A 23,853-nucleotide genomic window follows, 5' to 3' on the forward strand; every position below is an offset into this window, starting at 1 on the left:
ATTGTCTCACATGGTGGTCTGTGGATGTTGGCTTTGATTGAGATTACAAATGCGCAGCAGGAGCTCAGCCAAAGTCGAAAGGCTGGATTAAGGTCTCCTCTCTTTCTTTTATTTTTTTACTACAGCTGAAGGATATCCAAGTTGCAGCTGTGTGTAAGTAATAGACAGTGTCTCAGCAGCAAGAACAAGTCTTTTTTCAGTGGACCGGTATCATCACTCTGCAGGGTGATAGACGGCAAAGGGGTTCAGGAAAGGTTACAAGAAAGTTCTGCAGCAGACTCCCAGATTGATACCCCAGGCGATGGGTTTAAAAGCTCACGGATGAACGCCCCCTTTTGTTTGTGAAAGAGCTGTCAACTGAAGCCCCCCCCTGTCACAGCAAGCAGGGCATGGCCAAACGGAAACGCTCAAGGGGAATGAATTAACAAGTCTCCCTTAATTATGTAAAGGAATTTCATTCTATCTCAAGCAGTCAGTGTGGAATCACCATCAATTATAAATCCAGAACCACATCCCAGTGGTTATGGTTTCTCTTTCTTCATATCTACTCTGCCTTATTATTATATCATCCACTGGTATGTGAATGAGAGTTTTCTTTGGTATGCGTTAACGTCTGTGCGGGGATGATATAGAAAGTGCTTACCGAGGGGAGGATGTGTCTCTGCTCCTATGAGGGATGGTGTGAGAAATAAGCACAGAAATGGCCAGAGGCTGTAAAGCGATTGCAAAAGATTCAATTGGATTTAAGGTTAGCCTCTGTTCATGGATTCTGCCATATCCAATCCCCACTGCAGGCTCAGTTTGATTCAGTGGCCTGTATAGGCGAAGGTGCCCGAGCTTTTGGACACACGCCAAGTCTTATCCTCCCTTCTCCAGCGCCGGTTCAACTGCCCCATACAGATATACAAGTAACCCCCAATTTGCTGTAAAAGTGCCTATGTTTAGCATATTTAAACACCCATATATCACTGTCAAATGAATTGCAATACCTCTGTATAATTACCCAGAACAAATGAGAACATGGCTGAGGCTATTTCTCACATCGGGGTATTGTCATTGCCAGTGTTTCTTCAAATTAAGATCCCTTCCTATGAACCTCATTGCTTCGTGCACTTGCTTTCCTCCTTCTGTTGGGTCTTGCCCCTGGCGTGTTTGTTTTGAAGATTAAGAAGAGGGATAAGAGCTGAAATAGCCAATCTGCATTCTAATTAGGACAAAGGAAGTATTAGCTGGTGTTACGTGAACAACAGCATCTTTCCTCTTGTTCTGTAAAGGAGACTCTTGGCATCTTCATGTACGGTCCAGGTGTTCCAGCTGTTGTTCCTCTTTCTGTATTTTGATTAGGGTTTTCCCAAACCATCAAGAAGTGTGTTGTTTTCTGTCAGCACAGAAGCAGGGGTAGTAGTTGCAAGGAGCAATCGACCTAATGTTTGTCATGACAAACTAAGAAGTATGATAGTTGTAACTGTTGTTCCCAACCTTTTTCCTTGTCCCACCCTATATATATTTATATAAAAGTAGAGACCCCTCATGACCCACACTTTGAGTGAGGAGAAATTTAAATTTTATAGACCTTTAAAGAATCCTCTAAGTGTGCTATCATGATTGGAATTAATCATAACAGCCTTTGTGACAGCCTGAGAAGAGACAAAGCTTTGTGCACCTCCTGACATCTTTGGTGCCCAGGTTCGACCCCAGGTTAGGAACTAATGGGTTACTTGTTGAGCTTTAAAGAGATATGACATCCCCAATCTCGCACAGATAACTGAGTGGAAGTGAAGCAAACAAGCCACTTAGTTTCAAACCTGCAGTCGATGCATTGAAGACTGTAGCCTCTTGGGGTTCCTGCTCTACTGACTGAGCTGCACGTGTGCCATTTGCACTCCGTCTTTGATAGTTTGCTCACTCCATGTAATGAAGAGGTTTTATTCTTGCTTACAAATCTCAAATAGAGCAGGATGATCTATTTGGATCACTAAACAAATCCTAGAGGTCAAATTAGGTGATTAAGTGTGATACAATACGGGAAAATTGTTAGAGTTTTGAAAGATATTTCAAAAGTCGAATTTAGGAATGGAAAACAAGAAATACACATTACAACTAGAACAGTTTTGAGGGGTTTTCTTACAATTCTGATCCATTCTGTCACTGCTTTCATTCCTATTACGCCAAACACAACCAGTGACAATGTCATTATTATCACCAAACATTAAATGTCTCTTGCTCTGCATTTCCCATTATGAAGAAGGAGAGAAACATAATTAAAAAAGAATATCATCAACCCATAAGGACTGACCCTAAAAACACAAAAGTGTGGTTGATAACTCGAGTCCACTATACAACACTGGTCAGATCGGTTTCCCCTCTGAAAAAATAAAGACCAAACTAACCTGGTCTTTGTCCTTCACTTCCACTTTTTATGATTTGCTGAATTTGTTCCTTAGATGAAAGACCGATTTGTTGTTCATGAGTGTGTTTACCAGGTTTCATATCGTTTAATGCTTTGATGCAGTATTTTTATTGCGAGATTGTAAGATTATAAGATTAGAGTTTCTTTTAGAAACATCTTGGACTTCAGATTTAGGTTACGATCGATTCCCCTTGAATCGGTTTTATATTTTCTTCTATATCTGGCTTGCTGTAAGAAATTGAACCAGGACTTGTACATTATCTGTCCCCTGCTTATGCAAACTTATACGTGTGACACAAATCCAGAGAGTGGTGTGTTGAGCGGCCAGATGAGATAACCATTCAACCCTGGAGCAGAGGGGGTGTCTGAGAAGCCTGGGGGGGGGGGAGCTCTGACTGACTCCATTTCAGCAAGTTTATCTAAACCACCCACTGCCAAAAAAAGCCTTTCGGGTCATTTAGCCACTGTCAACAATTCAGATGAGGCTGCTGGCCCATGAAGGATAACACAACGGCAGCTCCTCAGACATCCGGCGAGCTGGAAAAGCTTTTAGTCAAAAGTTGATGTGAGCCAAAAAGGGCAGAGTTTTGAATCAAGTCTGTTTTGGAAAGTAATTTATCTCTAATGTTCAAATGGAGAGATTATTTAGATAGAATGTAACCGTAGTACTGCTCATTTCTTTTTGTTGAGTCGAACAAAGATTGAATGAATACTAAAAAGTGATGTGAAGCTTTTCCAAGGACAAGTGAGATGCTGCCCCCTTAGCTTCAGGTAGCTCTTTCGTCCTTTTAAGCTCATTGTTTTCCCTGTCCAGAGCTAAAAGCAAAGTCAATATTGGACCCACATTTGGCATGAGGACAAACACATTACTACAAATCTACTTGATGTGTGAATGGGCAATTGTTTTTCTTCTGCAAGGTTCTTCTGTCCCAACGGCCAAAAAATCAATCAATGCAACTTTAAGGGATTCACATGAAAATGCAGCGTAATGTAAAAAAGTGTTAGATCCTGTATAATGACTCTTCTGTGGGATACGAGAAAGCTTGGATTATCGCCTGGGAAAAAGCAGCCAACTGTCCAGCAGCCACAGGTGGCTCCCATGTTACAGTCCTGGTTATTTGATTCATTGTAAAACTGTTTGGAACTAATTAGGAACGGCTGAAGCACACTATAAACTGACATATTGAAATGAGACCAATTGGTGACATCTAGGGATGTTCGTATTTAAGAGTTGATTAAACACAAATGTAAAATCTTCCTAGCTGACTAGTCTGAAGATCAAGAAACATCCAGAAGACAGTCCAGACTGAGCAAAATGTATGTAACACAGCTTACCACAGGATCATAACATCTTAAGGTAAACAATGTCAGATTTGTTTGGCCCGTGCGGCTAACATTAGCATCGCCAGCACCACCAGCTTTCGGTCCTCCTTGCAGGTTAACGCCGAGTGACGACACAGCAACTTTTTCACCATTTTCTAGATCAACGTACTGCCAAATCGCTGCTCCCTACGAGATGCCATTTGTCCACTGTACTAGTTTATATCTGGGTAGTAGAACCATTCACTGGAGCCGCAGCCACAGCTAGTGGTGGGCAGCTGTGTTACAGCTCAGAAACAACGTTTAACCGGTATTGCGGGCCTAAAAATATTCATAATCTGTTTAACCGACTAGTTACACATACTAGCAAGTATGATGACGTTTTGACAGCTAGTCCTGCACATCCCCAGTGACACCTGCATTATTCATGAAATTTAAGGTTTTGAAGGGGGCACCACATCCCAAAATTTCCCCTTCAAGTTTTGCACTGAAGTAGTAAATAAAAGGTACAAGCTTATAAGCTGCATCACAAGCCCAGCCTTCTGGGACTGGTCATTTGTCTCGTATATTATTTATTGCAGGGCTTGCATACACACACCACCTCGTATCCAAGGACAAACATGACCTATTGTAAAGAGTGCAACCTTGCCTCGTAGGACGACACATCCAACCCAAGGTTCAAACACTTGTTCCTTGTAATTTTCCTCTGCACCAGGTTTTATTTGGATTTCATTCAAAGTTGGTCTATAGGTGCAAAAAGTAGATCAAATGTAAGCTATTAATTTAGAGCTAAACCCCAACATGACCAGGGGGGATGCAATCACAGTTACACGTGCTGATTGTGTTTCCTCTGACGTGTGGGAATGCCCGTGTGGATAGATCTGTGTAAAAAGGAGCAAGACCCTGATATAGTCTGGATGATCTAAAGTGACTGCTGCTGTGCTTGGAATATTAGTTTCTTTGCATCAGCATGCCGGAGAGCATTCTGTTGCTCTGCAGTGATTATCAGCTTGGTGAGATGCAGGGCCACCTCAGGGTCAAACAAAGAAAGAGGATTGGGGCAGTGGTTCAGCCCCTTTGGCCTCATTAGTTAATTAGAGTGCAGACTGGTTATTTCTCTCACAGTGGCCTTTGAGGACCCAAAGAGAATACATGAAAGATACCGGACTTTCCGGTATGCTGGAAGCAAAAGCTACATTTGGATGGAAAAGATTAATAGAGACTGATTCAATTTCTGCCTAACTAGATACAGTATATTTCCATTTTAACTGTCAAGAGAATTTAACAGAAAAGTTTGAGTTTTGCTTCTTTGATGTCAAACTGTCTACAGATGATATTTTGCTTACATAAGATTGAAAGACTTTAGCGAAAGCATTGGGCATTTTAAAATTGGTTCTTTTTGTAAGCTGCAAGTGGGCAATTCCCCATGAACTCTACCTGAATGAGACAGTAGGTTGGACAATAAGTTTATCATTGTTTATTTGTAATTCTGTCAAGTATCAGGAACAGCACGTTGGCTCAAAATGTCGCTTATCAATAAAACCTTCAAGCAGGAGTGTAGGAGCAGATTATCAATATAATATGTGGTGTTTGTGTAAAGGATCTCACAGGGTGATTGACGGTTATCTATATAAGGTAGGAACCTTTGTTACCAGCCAGGTGTTCCACCCTGAAGGGAAAACTGAAATAGGGTCATATAATATTAAAAATGTACTTTTTAAAAACCAGCTGTGACTAAGAGTGTTTCTAAATCAACCAGTAGTAGAAAGCAGAAGAGTTGAAATATCATAAAAAGTGTTGAAGGAGGCCCATCACTTCATCTGGCAAGAAAAATAATAACTAGTAATCAAAGGCTGTTTCTGAAATCACACACTCATTCAGTACTCTACTCCCTATATAAAGAGGCCATCATTTTACAATATTTTCCCTCATGATACAGAACGCACTACAAAATGGCGAATTCACTTTTTACCATAAAATCCAAATCCACTGGTATAAAAGGCACAGTCTGTTTTGGGGGGTCCACCAGGGGGAAAAGGTTTAAACTATTCTAGAAACTATTCTATTGCATTCAGGAAACACCATGATGTGCAGTTTCTGTGTAGATTTTTTCTTCCATTGTGTAGCTTCTAAAGTATACCAGCTGTTTTCACCATGTGGAGTTTGCACTTCTGCTAGCTACCAGTACGGTAGTTGAGCTCTCAGCCTGGTAACGTCGATAGTTGTCAAGTCTGGACCCCCAGCCTACAATAAGTGCTGCCTTCCTCCGCTGATCATTTGTTGTCTCTAACTGAGGAGTCATTTCAATCAAACCAGCTCGCAGCAAGGTTTATTTACTTAACGGTATACCACTGTTTTATGTAAATACGTAAGTATGACCTAATGAGAGAGGCTGTTGGAAAGTGGCCAATCTGGTCACTATGTATCCCAGCACGTTGAGCAGTGAAGTGACTGCCTGCAATACACAGTGTATGGGGGCGAGTTCCTAATGGTGTCAGGTTGCGTGCAATGTGTGATGGTGATGGCTGAACTTGCGGTCATGATGGCACTTGTCGCTGCATTTTTATTCTGGTATATTTTGCTCGCATCGGTAAAGGAAGGGGCCAACAGGTTAAATGTAAAAATAGGGATCAAAAATGCTTCTTGTACTGGATTTTAGTTCACTTTACAATGAATAGTGGATGATTTTGGATGCATCCTCTGAATTTTCCAAACATGAATAGATTTGGAGTTTGTTAGACTCTCACAGGAATCAAAGCCAACGGAGAAAAAAAAGGTAGAATTTCACTGCTGGGGATTTAACACATGTCCAGTCCATTTGATGTTGCTGTAATACTTTGCAGTTTTTTAAGGACCACTTTAATGAATGAAAACAACATCAAGTGTTTCTTACATCATCCACTCTTTGCTTTTACCAGTTTAATGGTGCTTCTGCACGGATTGGGTGTTTTTTCTGTGGAGTTTGTTCTTGAGAAATTGCGGCTGTAGAAGCTCGTGTTTCATGGTAAAAAACATATTTCAAGATTTTTTTGTAGTTTTACTGGTGAAGACCATTTAGGACTGAGAGCAAACCACCTTGCATTAAACAACCATGTTGAAGGGATCTTAAAAAACCATTAGCTGAAACTCTGCTTAGTTTTTCATTGTGCCAGGATTTTTTGGTTCTTGGAAGACGCGAGTTGCCAACAGCCACCACAGCAGTTTGGTTTTATCCTTGGCATGGCTCAGACGCTGACTTATTTCAGGAACTGTTAGAGTCAGCAAAGACCAGAATAGTCTGGTTCTATGTTCTTGTCTTTTCTGTGTTGTAAACGTTGATTTTGTAAGTTATCAGGCTGAATATATAATTAAATAATCTCCTTTCAGTGGGAGGTTGTCGTCAATTCTTTGTTTTGTTCTTAATTCCATCATGCCAATGTGATTTTTGTTTGTTTGAGAGAATTTGTCATAATTTCTACCCTCCCTGAACTTGAAACACATTACATTTTTCCTTTCCTAAATTATAGCTTGGCCTCACTTGTATTGCTGTTAATTATAATGTGGCAGGGGATTTGACCTCGTGACAGAAAGAACCTGCAGGAAGTTAATTGGTACGAGCTGAGGCATTTTCAGGTCAGACCTGGTGCAAATTACTTGGAAGTACTTTTCATGATCTGCTTTGGCTGAAGAGTGCGATGACTAGAGTTCCTGAAAGAGGGGACAATAAATTAGGGCCATGCAGAGCCCACTTTAGAACAGTGTCCGGCTGCATATCACTGTTTCAATTCCCACGAGGGTATTACTCACTCGTGTGGTATATCAGAGGGTCCCTAACTATAGACTAATGTCGTTTTTTACCATTGATTGTATCAAAGAAGTGGTTGAAACCTGATGTGAAGCCAATGTAGAAATATCTTAAACCTGCATTCTTGTTAATAGCCAGCAGGGGGAGATTCTATTGTTTGCCAAAAAAGCTAAGATTTTTCAAAAAACAGATGAGTAAATGTACCTACTTTTCACTTTATATTTATCTCATGTAACACATTCCTAACCAATTATTGGTCTCAAATGCTAGTTTTTCATCTTTGAACATACATCATGATGGTCAGTTTGAAAAACATGGTCCCCTCTTGAGTAAGAAAACAATGTTAAGGAAATGTATGCTTAAGGAATTGAGGATCTGTGATTGATGAGTATCTTTGAGGCCAACCAATTGTTGATATCCCAACTTCTTTAATAAAGTCTTGGGCGTTTACACCGTTAGCTACATCGTTTCATAAAGCTGCTGTCGGTCTCTTAATCTTAACATCCAATATTTCTATCCAGAACAAAATACTCAAGAAAAAGGAAGACATTTTGTTGAGGAATATGATGGATTTTCATGGTTATAAGAGGGGGTTGGTAATTTTTTGGGCCCCCATTTTTTTTCCTCCAGTATCATTTAAATAAGAGATAATGTGTAGAAAGCAGGTTGTTATAGTGGAATGGCATGGTTGTGTCCCGCCAACAGGTGCTTTTTACACAACTAGTTCCTTAAACAATCCAACATGTGCGTCTTTTGACCTCTTTCACCTCTCTTTTCGACTCCTCCATTTTCCCATATTAACCAGACCAGATTAAATTCTTTGGACTTCTTTAAGCAAATCAATATGACTACTTGTAGTCCCTCAGAGTCTGTGATAAGAGACATGTGTCCCTTGCACGAGCTGGCTCTTCATACTAACAGTAAGTTCTTCAAAGTGCTTTTGAGGGATCGTTCCAGATTTACATGAAATTATTAGTTATTTATGGTTTCGAATGATAAATCAGAAAATCTGAAAATCTGAAATCTGCCCTCTGCCTTTCGATCTCTAAATTTGACTCCATGTATGATCATAACTGTTTCCATTCTGAATACATGGAAAGCTTTACTTTTGTACCATAATCAATCCTCAATGTATACTCTTGTACTGTACTGGGATGTGTGCCATGGAGTTTCCTGAGTACATTGTTTTTGTTTTTGTCCTCTGCTGCAGCTTCTTTGGGCAGCGAGCAGGGCTTTAGATCTCTGCCTTGTGTTTTGTAATTTTCAGTCATTCCACCCTTCGCCCACTGTTTTGCATACGCTCTATTCACTGCCAGATTTCATGCTGTAGCTGTGTTTTTTTTCCCTTCTGCTGCCCTTTTAAGCATTTCAGCCTTTTGTGCTGCATTTTTCCAAGGTTTAGTAATTAGGTGCCGTCAGATTGAGAAGACTCAAATTAGTCAGCGAAGAAAAAGGGACATTTAAAATGTTGGCCTCTGTTTAATAACCAAATATTATTAATGACAGCAGGGGAGTAGCTACAGGAATTATATCAAGGTTGTGTTTATTTGGAGATGATGAGGTGAGACTCTTTTTTAAAAATCAACAGGAGGGAAATTTGGACCTCTGCAAAGTAGCACATCACATGCTTGTTAGATTTGACTCTATGCTCCGAAAGTTAGAAGAGAAACTGTTGATTTCTGCTGCACACAATTGTGCTCCTCCAGATTTTAGTCCTCTCCACTTATAATACACTTGGATGACAACTGGAGTGGTGGTGGGTTTGGGGGAATGATGGCAACAACAGTAATCCTGACAAAGCTGTGTTGGAGAATGACTGAAAGATGTGAAGAGAAGGAGCTTAGCAGCTGACACGTCTGTGTCAATTTGATTAAGGCCTGACACCCACACACAGCACATGGAAACGGCTGCTTAATGCTTTGTGCACTTTCTCAAAGTACAGCAGGTTAATGATAAGTGGTGCAGGCAGCTTGGAATGTGCTTCTGAAAGGCTAATTTATCTGGCTCTGAAGTACAAATTGGAAACATAATGCTCAAAGTTAGCTCTGTGAGGAGGTGGAATTTAACAGCTGCTTTTTTTTTATATTCTCTCTCACCTGCATTTTCATTTATATTTAAAGTCAGGTAACATATTCAATTCTATACCACTTTTAAGTAGAGCTAATATTTGGGCCTATCACTATTGAATCATATTCACCTGAGTACTCATTATTGAAACTGATGGTTTTGACAAAGTGAAACCAAAACTCAAATGAAGGGTTGAGCCATTTTTTACTTTATTGTATTGCTCATTAGCTCACTCAGCTGTTCTAATTTGATCATTCACATTAAATGTTTGTGTTTAAATTAGTTGTGTCATCGATCACGCAGACCTTAATGCGTTAAATAGTTTTTAATGCAAATAAAACAAGTCATTTTCCCAATTTGTATGCAAATTAACATGGAGCGCCATTCACCTTAATTATCCTTTGAAGAACATTAAATGATGATTACAAACCCTGATGCAGACTTGTCGCAGAGAGAGAGAGAGACCGGTGCTCACATTACTGAGCACCGGATCATAAACAGACAGAATGTTATGAAATGTCTGTCTGAGATCAGCTCCAGCCCCCCGCGACCCCGAATGGCAAAAGCGGTTTGGATAGTGGATGGATTGATGTACTGTTTGGACACATCTGGCAAAAAATGTGCCAAGTCCAGATGCATTGGTCCTGTGTTCGCATCCATAATGTTGAGTAACAGGAGCCTCTATATGTGTAGTGGTGTGCAGGATCAGCTGGATGGGCTCAGGTAAATTTGGCTAGAAAGGCAGGGGAGGATCACCTCAAGTGCCAACTAAGAAACCCCTCAACTTAATTTAGGCTGTGTTGCAACAGGCTGCTAGTTGCTTTTATTTGCATTTCAATGCAGCAAACATACTGGTATTTTTCTTCAAAGAGTGAAGAGTGTGATTCAGCCGTCCTGATTACAGGAATAGCCTGCACACTTTTACTCCTCTGATTTCCGGCTTCAACCTACTGAAGATGTATTCACACACTCGTAAGATGAGATGAGATATTGAAATATTTAACTGTGATTAATCACTGCCTCTTATGTGATTAATCACATTTTAAAAATACATTTTAAAATGTCAAAGTACTGGAAACTTGAATACAAACTTTTGAATACAAACTTTTGAAAAACAAATTAAAAGATTAACAGACTGAATATGAGATTTTGAGTGTTTTTTAGGAGCAAGATATTTGGTCCATGACCAGTTGAACATATGAACACATGGCCGTGAGGAAACAACCATTACTCACAGTAAAGAAGACAACATGCTGAGTTCAATATACTGTACATTCATCCAGCTTTCATCCATTGAACTGAGACTGTCAGACTGATATAAATACAACTATCTGAATCAAACACTCTGACTCTGACATGGTGATCCTTCATCATTTTGAGTCCCCTGAACACACAGAAGATACCATCACTACATTCCCAATTTGAGGTTATCTATATATTTTGTATTTTAATGTCTTATTTTTCGTTAAATATATTTATCAGTGATGTCTTGTATGAAGCACTTTGAATTGCCTTGTTGCTAAAATGCACTAAAGAAATCAACTTACCTTGCCTTGTCCTGACATCTCGTTAAAGCTCCAATCTTCCTCTAGGTTCCTTGATTCTGCAGGAAGTATTACAGACTATTGCATATGGATAATTTGACTTGAGAAGTAAAGGTTTTGTCCTGATGGGAGTTGTCTCCAGTACGTGGATAATGTCCCTCTAAAAGGGGCACAAGGGCTCACTAAATGCTTTGATGAGATTCAAAATAACCTGAATTATACCGTCTGCTGTGGCCTTGGCTGTCATCAGATCTCAACTGAATATCTCTGAAAGATTTTAGAGTGAGTTTTTTTTGCATACTCCACGAGTCATCATCAAAATGTCAAATAAATGGGATGTTGTTTTGGTTGAAGACCAACCCTTATCTCAGAGTGTTTCAGGCTTATTTTGCTGAGGTATGACAAGAAGCTTGGTGGAGCAACAGTTAAATGCTTGTTTTATTGTTTCCCTTTTTACATACAGGCATCCAAGTTGTTTTTGAAAAGAACAGACGATTAAACAATAGAAACATCATGACCCTGGAAGAGTCAGAGGAAGAAGTGTTCGGAGGACAGAAGCAGCAGAGTGTATATACTGTAGGGGAGCAGTACAAAGACGGCATGGCAGTGTGATGTGTCGGTGTTGCTGCAGTGCTGTAGAATTTTTTGCTGGAGGTTTCTGGAAATTCCTGCCAGAACTCCTTTTGAAGTGTGTGGAGGAGCTTCTTCAGGCCTTCAGGGGTCAGAGGGGGGTTAGAGGGAGAGCTTGGTTGTTGGGCTGTGATGTCCATTGAGATGTTCCACTGTGTGTCATATCTGACAGAAGAAGTGGAACGTGACTTGATGGACTCATTTTTTTTGAGAAGAAGTCTCTGCAGGGGTCAAATCTGACACTCAGTTGATTGGTGATGGACGCATTTTTTTTCCTACACCGTCTCTTTGAACCTTTTCAGCCAACTGTCAACTTGAATGATTGATCGCATTTGAAGGTTTTTTGTTTCTTGTTTTCCAATTAAGACGCTGTCTGTTTTAAGAAACTGTGAGAATCCTAGATGCTGGAGGTTCAGAAGAATTCAGGGGATTTTTTTTCTGTCACAAGCATAGACTGTACAAAACATGGACCAAATATCAGGCACGTCACCAATTGGTTTCTGAAGTCGAGTTTTGAAGCCCAAAAAAGCAAGTTGCCATATTGAATATGCTGTCTCTCCCTCACTTCCTGCAGACCCTAACAACAGGTAAAGAGGTGCTGCTGAGGTGGGCCTACCTGTCAGTCAGATCAGCCAGGACCCCCTAATCATGCATAACTCTGAACCTTAATGTAATTAAAACTGACAAGTCATGAAAAAATGAATCCCTGTACAGCGTGTATGACAATGAAGAATTTAATGAATTTTTAACCAGGCTTGATACACATGTATGTCTGTTGTGGTCATTGTAATATGGGTATTAGTGGGACTTGCTGACCTTTTACAGATTGTCATGAGGGACATTTAAGAACTGCAGTGTTTTGCTCAAATGCATTGGCCTCATTTTCCAGTGGTTGACACTTGGTCACAGACTAGGACCTCGACAACAGCAATTATATGACTGACTCAAAGTCAGTATCTCCATCCATAATAAAACACCCAACAATTATATAAAGAAGCAATTCAATTCAAAAGAAATGTGCATTAATGTCCTTTCAGGTTTTAAAAGAAGGTTTTGTTAAGAGCGACGATAACGGCTAAAGACTGAAAGAATACAAAAAATTTGCAAAATCACAAGTTTTTTTTTTAGGTATTTGATTCTTCTTTTCCAACAACATTGAGAAGTTTGATTTAGTCATATATTCTCCTACCTTTACTCAAATTCCTTTAATACCCATTTTTGACAGGTTCATGTGAGGTGAATATGTGCATTCAAAAACATAATTCCAGGAATAGATCGTAAAGAGCTCACGGCCCCCCGTTCTCAGGAATATGTTTCTTTTCTCTTTCTGAAAAAGCCATCATATAACAGCTTAAATGAATCTCTGCTAAATCAAGAAAGAGTTTACTGAACAGTCTTAGAATCAGTTTTTTTTGTGTGGTTGTGCCTTTTGCAAGAGATTGTGAGCCTATAGATCTTAAAGGGAACCAAATATATCTGTATTTGTGAAGCACTTGCAGTCATTTAATACGTGGTTGCAAACATAATCCCTCCCCGGCATGTCAAGTGGAGTTCTTTTGCAGAAATGTTTGGCACGGATCATATTTTGAAGTGTGTGGGTTGAGCTTCTTCCAATTTTTTTTTTTCTCCTTTCCTTTCCTTTCCCTCTTCCCTTATAATTGTCAAATAATAGCAGAAAAGGCTTCAAATTATTCATGGAATGGCTTCATTTTTGAATCTAAATTGTCTCATCATATCTCAAGAATTAATTTCTCCATTACCTCCCCCTAACTGACTAAAGGGGAATTAGGGAGAGGGATGTCTACCTAATTGTGTAAGAGATGGAAAAAGACTTCTCTGGGGGGGGGGGGGGGGTTTCCGGTTGGAAAGCTTGGTCGCTGTGTTCTTGGATCCTGTTCAGGTCTCTGTCACCGTTGCTCATGTCTTAACCGTTTTTTTTAAAGCCACAGGGATTTACGAGCGCTCAACAATCAAATTCAAAGCCTGCATTAGTCAGAGACAAGTGAAGCACTGTCCCAAAAAACACTATCTCTACTTGCAGTGTCCTAAGACATTTGCTCCCTATGCGTATGTGCTGGAGATGCATCCCCGGTGTGGCCCTGCACAGTGCCCCCCCACCCCCCCCCCCCTGCATAGTGTGTGCTTGCTCCGACATGACTTGCATGTAAAGCACCAACAGCTGACTGTTGTAGCCTTGTTGTAATGGAGCCAGTCACCACCGGCTGCCAGGCTCCAATTAGGCATGCAAACCTCCTGATCCAAGACGGGAGAGAAGCTGCCTCAAACTTTAGCTTTTCAACGGCAGAATCGGCCACTTCCTGTTTGTTCAACTCCAAAAGCTCAAAACACCCTGAAATGAAATGATAATGAGCAAATGAAATATTGTGCAAATATTTCTGCTGTTACATAATTGTTATTAAAGAACTGCGTTCTTGATGCTAGGACGCTAAAAGCCTATTATTTACTGTAGAAGGCTGTAAATTCAGTGATTCACTCCTTAGGGAACGGCCAGCACTCAAAGTCTTTACTCTGTGGTCGTTGTCATTTCACCTCTCAGTCATGTTTGCTTCAAAGTGAGGAGAAACCAGAAGCAAATGAATACACAGATGCAAATACCTTTTTTTCTCATCCTGCTTTGATGTGCCCTTCCATCTAAATGTTGTCCTAACTTTTTTTAAATGAATAGCTTGAATAACTAATCTGATGGCGCACTATGAACAAAGCAAGTGCTTGTCTGTGTGTGTGTGTGTGTGTGTGTGTCGTTGTATTGATATGTGTGTGTCAAGGGGAGTTAATAAATCCTTTCAGCTTGTAGAAAGAGCCTCTATCTCCTTGTTTTTTTTAATGATAATACCAGTGTAATTTAATTCAGATCCTATTGCCCATAATGTGGATGAAAAGTCAGTTTAGACTTTGAAGAGGCAGACATGATGGAGAGTACAATTTGCTAGTTGCTATTAAATTGTATGATTTATAGTCAGGTAGAAATCTGGTGTTGCTTTAAAGGTATGAGATGTGACTTTCAGAATAGATGTCCTGGTGATGTTGCACTTTATAGCATCAGTCTCCAGTGTTTCCCCTAGGTTTACAGCTTTTTGGGGGGGGGGGGGGGGGGGGGGGGGGGTGGACGCCGAACGCCGAACCAAACACAGGAATCTTGGTGTTCATGCGTTACTTTTAATGACAGCTGTCCTGTTCCATCGGAAAGGTATCCTTAAATGACTTCTTTCCCTGATTTCCGACTCTATCCACGATCATATTTCTACAATAAAGGCACAAAAAAAAAGGGGGGAGAGCGGGCCGCCCCCCTCATATAATGGTAGGGGAAACACTGGTCTCTTTCAGGCCAAACCAATCCATATATCTTTTACCCCCGCTGTGTAATGTTTAAAATGTTGAATATGATAACTATAAGATTGGAGGTAATGTAAGTATATCCAACTTCCAGGCTACAACTCTGCTCTGTACTGCATTCATTTGAACACTTCTGTTCTTTTCACTGTTGTGGATGAGTTATATGTGTAGTTCTTAGAAGACAGGGTTTGTAAGGAGATATAAGTGGGTAAACAGTTCCTGTGAGGAGAAACTGCAGGTAAACACAGTGGGACATGATCCTCCATGTGGATGCAGTAAAATAACTGTGGCTGTCTCGGGTTGCTGTGGCCTCTAATTACCTGTGTGGAGGGTTTCAGGGAATAACCTGTCTTTCTGTATGTGTCTCTTCTTTATTTTTTTTTGGGGGGGGGGGAGAAAATGGAACTGGTTGCTCACTGATGGTGCAAACTGTCATCTCTGGTTATACAGTTTAGTGCCCCTCAAAAGCCGGCAACACAATGGACATGGCAGCAGAAGTCTGCAGGGAGGAAAAAGGCAGATTGGAGTTTTCATACAAACATTTTGTCAGAGGCGAAGCTGCTGTGCGGAAGATTTCTTCTCTGTGAATGAGTTCGAGCACGGGGTGAAGCAGATAAGCTCGGTTTCTCTGGGCTACATTGAGCTGATGAACCCTGAAGTTAGCCAGTTAGCGTGATTCAAAAAAATGAGTGTGCGTCTGCGACAACCACACGGGAGCAGTGTAACATCCATTTCCCGTTTGTTTGTTTTCGTCATGCTTAATCTCTCAGCTTTATTATAAGTGAAAGTAGTGTCTGAAATATTTAAGTCTCAATCTGCAAAATGAGTTCAGTGCTTACTTTTTGCCAACTGCTAAAGTTAGCAGGAGCTAAGCCACTGTTTGTTCAAGGTGATTCATTTCATCTGGGCCGACTTTCTCTGGTACACTCACTACCTTCAAACTCAGTTGTATTTTTTTTAAAGAATATCCTAAAATATATGTGCATTTTTAAGCCAAATTAGAGAACACAAAAATTGATTCACTTTGAATTAATGCAGGTACTTTCAAGCCAGTCAGTGGACCACAGAGACAGATTACTGTAGGCGTCCTACCATTGTCCTGTGACGGCCCTAGACTGTATAAAACATGGATATAGTCTCCATGACATCCCCCATTTGTTTCTGAGGACGTGTTTTGAAAACCCATGCCCACACACTATCTCAATCTAACTTTCATTCAATCTAGAAACAGGTGAAGAGGAGGAACTGAGGCGGGCTTTTAGCCTACTTGCAAACAGCTACAACGTGCCCATCTGTCAATGAACCCCACCCCACTACAGTTTTTTTACAATTAAGAAATAAGCTATTTTTAACCATGACTTGTTTTTGTTCCAGGCTGTAAACATGTTTATTTCTTTCTGTAAATATGGGTATTTCAACATGAGTGTTAAAGTGGATTCCTGTGATTTGCAGCCAGACTCAAGTGGGCACTTGAGGGATTTCAGTATTTTTGCACTTCTGGCTCCATGTTTCAACACCAGAGGTTGCTACTTGTTACGGCCAGACCCTGTGCATTACCAGGACCAGAGCTGAGACCAGCGTTACTTTCATACACTTAACAAATAGGCTTACTTAATCCTGCACCTTATTGATCAGGATCCTGAAATAATGGTGAAGTGTTCTTTCTAAAATGGTTATTCCCAATACTAAGGGCTGGTAATTTGGAACGTATTTTCCCAACTAGTCAGATGTAATAATCCCTTTTCCCTACTTTAATCTGTACTTTTAGTGGAAGTTTGTTTTGTTTTTCGACAGGAGCTGGTCCAAGTCGAGCTTCGAATCCTAATTTCAAGTCGCACGTCTACAGCCAGTTTTTGTTTTCACATTTGTCTTAAAAACACGAATATTAGTGGCTACAAATCGACATTACTGTGGAAATTAGGATGTTTGAACAGATCAGTGTTGTTGCCGAGTATGGTCTAAATGAGAGCATACAGACATGCTTATGCAAAAACAAAGGATGATGATCTAAAAAATACCCTGCAGCTTTCTGCCGATACAAAAAAAGAGGCACATGTTTTTGTCTATATTTCCAGTGATTTCCAGAGTTGTCTTTCCCATATTCCCAAAAAATTCCTCAATTTCTTCAAATCCACTGTTGTGAACGATAGCTGGAGTGGTGTTTTATAAATAGCAGGCTTGGGCGACTCTACGTGTCTAAGTGTCGGGCCGAGGAGCTAAGAAGGACTCTTGAGAGTAGACAGAGAGGTTTATGAGTCTTTAGAGAGGACTCAAAGAGAGGGACAAGCTTAGTGCATGGATATTAGATTGGTGTCACGAGTGAACATGTCAGGGGCACAGATAGCCTCATCTTTTATCCGAGCTCCCTTCTCTCCATGCCAGACACCTCCTCTCTGTCCTTTCTGTTAATCTACACCTACTTCCCTTAAATCTCCTCTGCTTCCTCATCTTAGTTAACTTCTTAGTCATTTAATATAGGTCAGGTCTTACATTTCAGTGCTTTTATAAAAATAAAAAAAAACGACCATGCTGGTGTTTTTGCACACTTAAGTATATTTACAGGAAATACCTTATAAATTAGATTACAGCTGGCCATTTTCTTAAACTTCAATACAAGTCAGTTCAGCCTAAACAATTATGACAGTAATATCAGGCACAATAGAGTCTTACAGTTAGGGCTGTCAGTGTTAATGGTTAAATATGATAAATCTTGAGACCTGAACGCAATTTTTAGTGCAAATGAATCATTCATATGCAAATGAACACAGAGCTCCATTCACATAAATCATTCTTTAAAAACATGAAATGATGATAACAAACCACATAGAGGGAGACCTATAGAGCTTTCACTTCACACTTGCAGAAAAACTCCTGAAAATGTTCTGATATTTGCAGGAGGAGCTGCATGTGTGAACGCAAATGTTTCACCCAGAGTTTCTCCTGCCAGACCCCTAGTGTTTTATTTAAAGTCTAAGTGAACTGATGTGAGAGCGTAGCATGATGTCATCGGGACAAATTACCTGGAGTCGGGGAGAGTGCATAGACTGTATGCACGTGACCGCTGCGATGTCCGTGCACATGATTAAACCGCTGCTTTATGTTTTCTTGTTCAGCAGTATGATGTTCTGAACTACACATAGCATATATTCCTACTATAGTGTCGTATAGCGGACTCTGTTGCTTCCTCTGCTACTTCAGCATCGTTTTTTTCACATCACGTCTTGCCTCGGGAGACACCACCCCCCCCTCCCGCACAGCAGCTCCTCCCGTCTGACTGGGATAGTCTCCCCCGCTGTGAGGTGCATATGTTAACAGCCAGGTCAGGAGAATTTCAGAAGCAGCCCCCCCTGAAATGATTTAGACATTTTATGTGCCCATGTTTCAGTCAGGATGATTGAAGTAGAACCCCGCTCACTGCAGAGAGTACAGTCTTTCTCAATGCGTCTTCACAGTGGGATGTCACACAGATCACTGGGAACCTGACCTTGCCTCGAGTACTAAGCAATGTCATAGTTGTTGTCTCTTTCTTTTCTTTTTTTGATGTAGAGCAGGTGTTGTCAAAATATGTCGGTGCCAGTCTCTTAAATTAGAATAAAACTCTAAAAGAGGGAAGTCAACAGGAGTGTCTATATTCTCTTATTTATGGGATTTTGGTACACTTTATTCCCAACATGTAGGTAAATGGTCTTATACAGTATAACACTTTTCTAGTCTTCTGACTAAAGTGCTTTTTTCATCATTGGTTCCACCTACCCATTCACACACTGATGGCAGAGGTTGCTATGTTAATTGTCCATCAGTGTTATTTAATCCTGATTCATACTCAATTTGAGGTTCAGTGTCTTACCCAAGTACACCAAGTCTCTCAACCGACCTTCCAGTTGAGAGACGACCGACTCTCGACCACTGAGCCAAAGCCACCCCGATCTCAACGGACACTGTAGATGATGATAGTCTGTCTGTATTCAGATTCGATTGAGATACGACATGTTAGCATTAGAGATAGCGACCCGAGCAAGATCAAAGCACACGCTCGCCAACCGTCATCTGCTCAAAGCTTTTGACATGAAGCCCATTTTACCCAAAGAAGTCTTTTTCCTTCTCTCACACAGTCAGGTAGGCAGCCCCCCTGGTAATGGAGAAATTAACTTTTGAGCGAGAAAGCTTTGAAATTTGATGCAAATTGCAGCGATTTGGCGCGATGCGTCGCTTTTCTTTTTTTTTTCAGTTCTTTCATATTTATCTGAATATCAGACATCAAATGTTTCATTTCAATAGAAAAGTGCTATTACTGAATGAGTCTTATTATCACATGAAAGCTCCTGAGAAGTTTTTAGCTGGTTACCAAACAGACTCAGATGAATATTTATGCCTCTTTGAGATACAACAAACAAATTGTAATGGCTGCACACCAATCAGGCTTCAAGCTTCAGGGACACACTACTTCCTAACACACACACACTCACAGCTACACACAGGGAAGGGGGCATGGCTGTGTCCATAACTACATTAATCTACTGCCTACTATACTCAAACTGCACACACTGCATACGGCCTGCCAATCTGACTGTTAGTATTCTGTTACATGCTATGTTGGATAAGCTAACACCAAGCTAGCGCAACCGTCAGTCCGTAATAGAAAACAAACAATATACATTTGTTTACTGATAACACAACTGTGTAGTCATTTTAAAGTACATGTGACTACATATTAAACATATTCCAGTATGGTTACTTTTATTTGTAAGTCACTAGTTGGTCGGCTGGCGAGCTCCGCCTTTGGATAGTCTGAGAACCATAATGTATTTTGGGGGTGGTTTATGACCAGCGTGCTCCCATATCATACTTAAAAACTCTGGCTGATCCAGTGTACATCTGGGCATTTCTTGCAAATATAAAACTGCATGCTATGATTTGGGAGCATACTCAATGTGATGTCATTCTAATGAATAATATGAATGGTTTGGACTGGAGGCTTGTTTTTGTCTAACATTTGTCAAAAACACAAACACGTTTGTTATAAAAAGTTATAATGACCAAATGTAATAACTCTGGCATTTATTTTTACCTATAGTGTACAATGTTGAAATACATTGGGCAATGAACAAAACTAGAGAAAGAAAAGGCAGCTGATCAAATCGTCTTTGAAACCATTATAAACTGGGTTTGATGATGAAAGAGGATTTTAAAGAACAGGTGTTGATTTGCATTTGTTCTGTCATTAATCCTGATCTCTCGTTTTTTACACCATGATTACAACACTTGCAGTATACATGCTTTCAGCACAGCCAGAAAGTCACACTTTGGTTTGACACATGAGACTCAACAGCCACTTCATCCTGGAGACACAGCGCAAGTGGCCATTTAGAGAGAAACACTGAGAAAGTGGCTCTGGGAATAGCTATCTTTCCCACACCGCCTGAGCTCCTTTTTGTTTGTCTTTAGTGTTGCAGATATGATCAGTTGATTTCTGGCCAGTTGTCTTAGTCTTAGGAGGCATGGCTTTGGTTTGCAGCGTGATATCTGTGATCTTACTAGATGAGGGAAGGAAATGGATATGTTGTTTTCTTTGTATCTACCTTCAGTCTTGTACAAGCAAACACACTGTGGGTAGCAGGGCTCTGTGCCTCTGGAGCCTGCATTGCTCTCCTGGAACAAGGCAGAGGCAGTGTTTCGCTGCAAATCAATGCTTGTTTGACTTCTTGACAAGTCCATGAGGGAGATATTATGCTTACCTAGAATATCTTAATTGAAATGCCTCAGCAGTCTGTGGGTGTCTTCAGGAAGTGGACGTATCCAAATGTCACCAAACGCTTTATATGTTATCGGTAAGAGTCCTGAGTTTTCCTTTAAGGACTTCTTTTTTTCTTGGACAAAGCAGGATCTGCATTTCTGTGTCTCTACCTGGTATGACAGGTTGCTGTGTTAGCAACTTGACAATCAATTGATATTCTTATCTATAGTCTGAATGAGACCAATATTTACAAAATGAACATCCTGCTGTTTTTAAAGACTTAAAACAGTCGAGACCATAAAGTCAGAGGTACTAAAATAACTGAAAATTTTATTATTTTTGCAACCAGTGGAGTCTTCCCCTGCTGGTCGTTAGAAAGAGAGCAGGCTTTTTCAAGTATAGCTGTTTGTCCTTTGCCTTTATTTGATTGGACAGCCAATAGAGACAGGAAGTGTTCCATTACACCTGGGGTTTGATATCGTACACTCGCTAAATGTGTCAAGGAATGAGGACGCTAAATATGGTGCGAGCACTTTAAGCATTGGCGCTCAAATGCTAACTTCCTTCAGGGTTTTAGGACTCATTCCTGTGGCGCTCTATTGTCTCGTACATGTGTAGGATGTGTTTCTTCTGGTTTCTCTAAACCGTTGAATGCATCATTCATTGTAAGTATTTGCTGTGGAAAATGTTTCTTCAGTGTGAATCGTCTTTTCTGACATTTACCCCCCCAGCACATAAAAACTCCTCATAATGCATTTTAACTAAAGTTTCCTTCTCCTGACATCTCAGCTATCATTGTTGTGTTTTCTCTCAGCAGGAGAAGGTTGAAGTAGTGCGGCTCAGTTTTCGTCTTTGTGTCCGTTTCTGAACAATATCATTTTCACATGCTGGGGAATTTTTGTGTAAAAAGGATTAAAAAATCTTCAGCAAGAGGACGACATAATCGACACGGTTGACACTGGAGTATCTTCCCTGAAAGCTTCCAATTTTTTAAACCACTCAACATGGCGACCCTCTTAACACACTTCCACACAAAAGCTCATTGTGTACATCTACGCAGCTCTAGGTGCTGTTTACACTGTCGTCGGCTCAGCATTCTGGTCGTGCTTTAGCTTCACAGCATAATGATGATGGCTTTTCACAATATCCAGTGTGTAGGGGGAAAAAAAGAACAACCAAGGCCACCGCTGTGAATGTCTTGTCTTAGTCACGGCTGTTTTTCTACAGCAATGAGATTTTTTCGCATTAAGCTCCAAGGTCTTTTTTGTGTTGTGTTGTGTTGTGTTGTGTTGTGTTGTGTTGTGTTGTGGTGCGAGTTGGCTGCCCGATTTTCAGAAGTGAGTCCGTGCAAAGCGTTCCCATGAATCTCCTGGTGAGAATTGGGCTGAGACAGACTCAGTCATATGTGTGAAGTATAGCGACACGCTGAAGGCTCAGTGGGATCTCTCTGTCGAGCGCCGGATCACGATTCAGCTGTGTTTCTGGCTCTGCAGTCTGCTCTTCACCCCCCTGCCACACAGATATGAGACTTTAATTAAACCATGTCGTATCCCAAAAAATCATCACATCTCCTGTCACTCTGGTGTGCACGTGCGAGTAGCTGACTTCCTGATCGAGCCTTTTGAAAATTAGAGCACTTTTCATTGAGCATGTAAGAGGTTTTTTTTAATTGAATTTATCAGCCTGCAGGAAGGAACAAACACCAGGTGTTTCTCTTGCACTCTTCCCAATCTCATCTGTGTCACTTTAGCTTTAGCTTTAGCTCGTAGATGTGGTGCATTAGAGTCGAAGGAAAAGGATTTCCTTTGAATTACGGCATTATGCCCGTTAAATCATCTGCCAGCAGAAGCAGGGATGAGGAAACAAGGATGAAAAACCCCCCCTGCGATGGCTCAGTCAGGTGGCTTACATCAACTCTCTAAATACAGTGAATCTTTTCAGAGTGATACTGAATGTGTTTCAGATTGCTGCTCAGAATGACGATCATCTTACCCAGCACTAATTGAAAGAAACATAAGAGCCGGAATATTTTTTTTTTTTGTTTTAGTCTCTAATGTTGATGTGAGAACATTTTCACAGTAGTGTCTACTCTTCTTTTTTCTGTCATGATGTGACTACTCAATGCTCCGACCTTGTAAAGTGTGAGACAGTTGATTGTCGGAGGGGCCAATAGTTCATGGTAGCAAAAGCTGTGGTTTCTTGTACATGAGCTTGAAACTGTGGAGTAAACTCGCCATGCACATGAAATGATCGAGAAAGGAATGTGATGTGTGTTGGAATATACATGCATGTCTGAAAAACCACAAAAATAACAACATGTCAGACGTCACATATTGAGCCCAGAAATGTAGAAATGAAAGTATATCCTGTATCTCTGATTCATGACTGTCGCCAATGAGTAAGAAACACGAGTGGCTTTGTTGTTGTCGCGGCTGTGTTTACCAGAACAGGACGACTGGCACACACACAATCAATCATTAAAAACACAAATCATGTTAACTTGCAGAGGTGGAACTACAGCTAGCCAGGAAGTGCTAACAGGATTTCAGCTTTCTATCTCTCTATATTCTCTCAGCCTTAATTACAGGCTAGCATTATGTGAGTGTCTCTGTGATATACGGTTTTATAATCACTTAGCCACAGCTGAGAAAATATTTTACATCACAGTCATTGTATTTTCACATAAGCCACCAGCAAAATGAAAAATGTTTTTACACTTTGGTGTTGCTAGTTTGCATCTGCCTTCTATTAGCAATATACACCCAATAAGTGATGCTGCAGTTCAACAAGACCTTCTGCATATGGAGATGTTGCACTCTAGTGAGCATGAAAATCTCATCCCCGAGTTCTCATTCATAGAGGGTTTGTCTGAAACATGGTGGGTGTTTTACAGCAGGCAAAGCAATTTTATTTTGAGGCACACATTTTTTGGTGCTTTGCCCCCTGTGTCACCGTTCATCGCTCTCCAACCTAAGAGGCTAATGTATGCTTTGTTCTGTCTTCTTGTCTC

At 40.6% G+C, this 23,853-nt stretch overlaps 1 protein-coding gene across 12 annotated transcripts in view; it reads left to right on the plus strand.

Moving 5' to 3' along the window:
* The window catches only part of ncam1a (neural cell adhesion molecule 1a), a 284,110-nt gene that overhangs the window by 164,930 nt on the left and 95,327 nt on the right, over window positions 1-23,853 (plus strand). The window lies entirely within an intron of this gene.

Source organism: Labrus bergylta, chromosome 14 (assembly GCF_963930695.1).
Source record: "Labrus bergylta chromosome 14, fLabBer1.1, whole genome shotgun sequence".
Classification (NCBI taxonomy): Eukaryota; Metazoa; Chordata; class Actinopteri; order Labriformes; family Labridae; genus Labrus; species Labrus bergylta.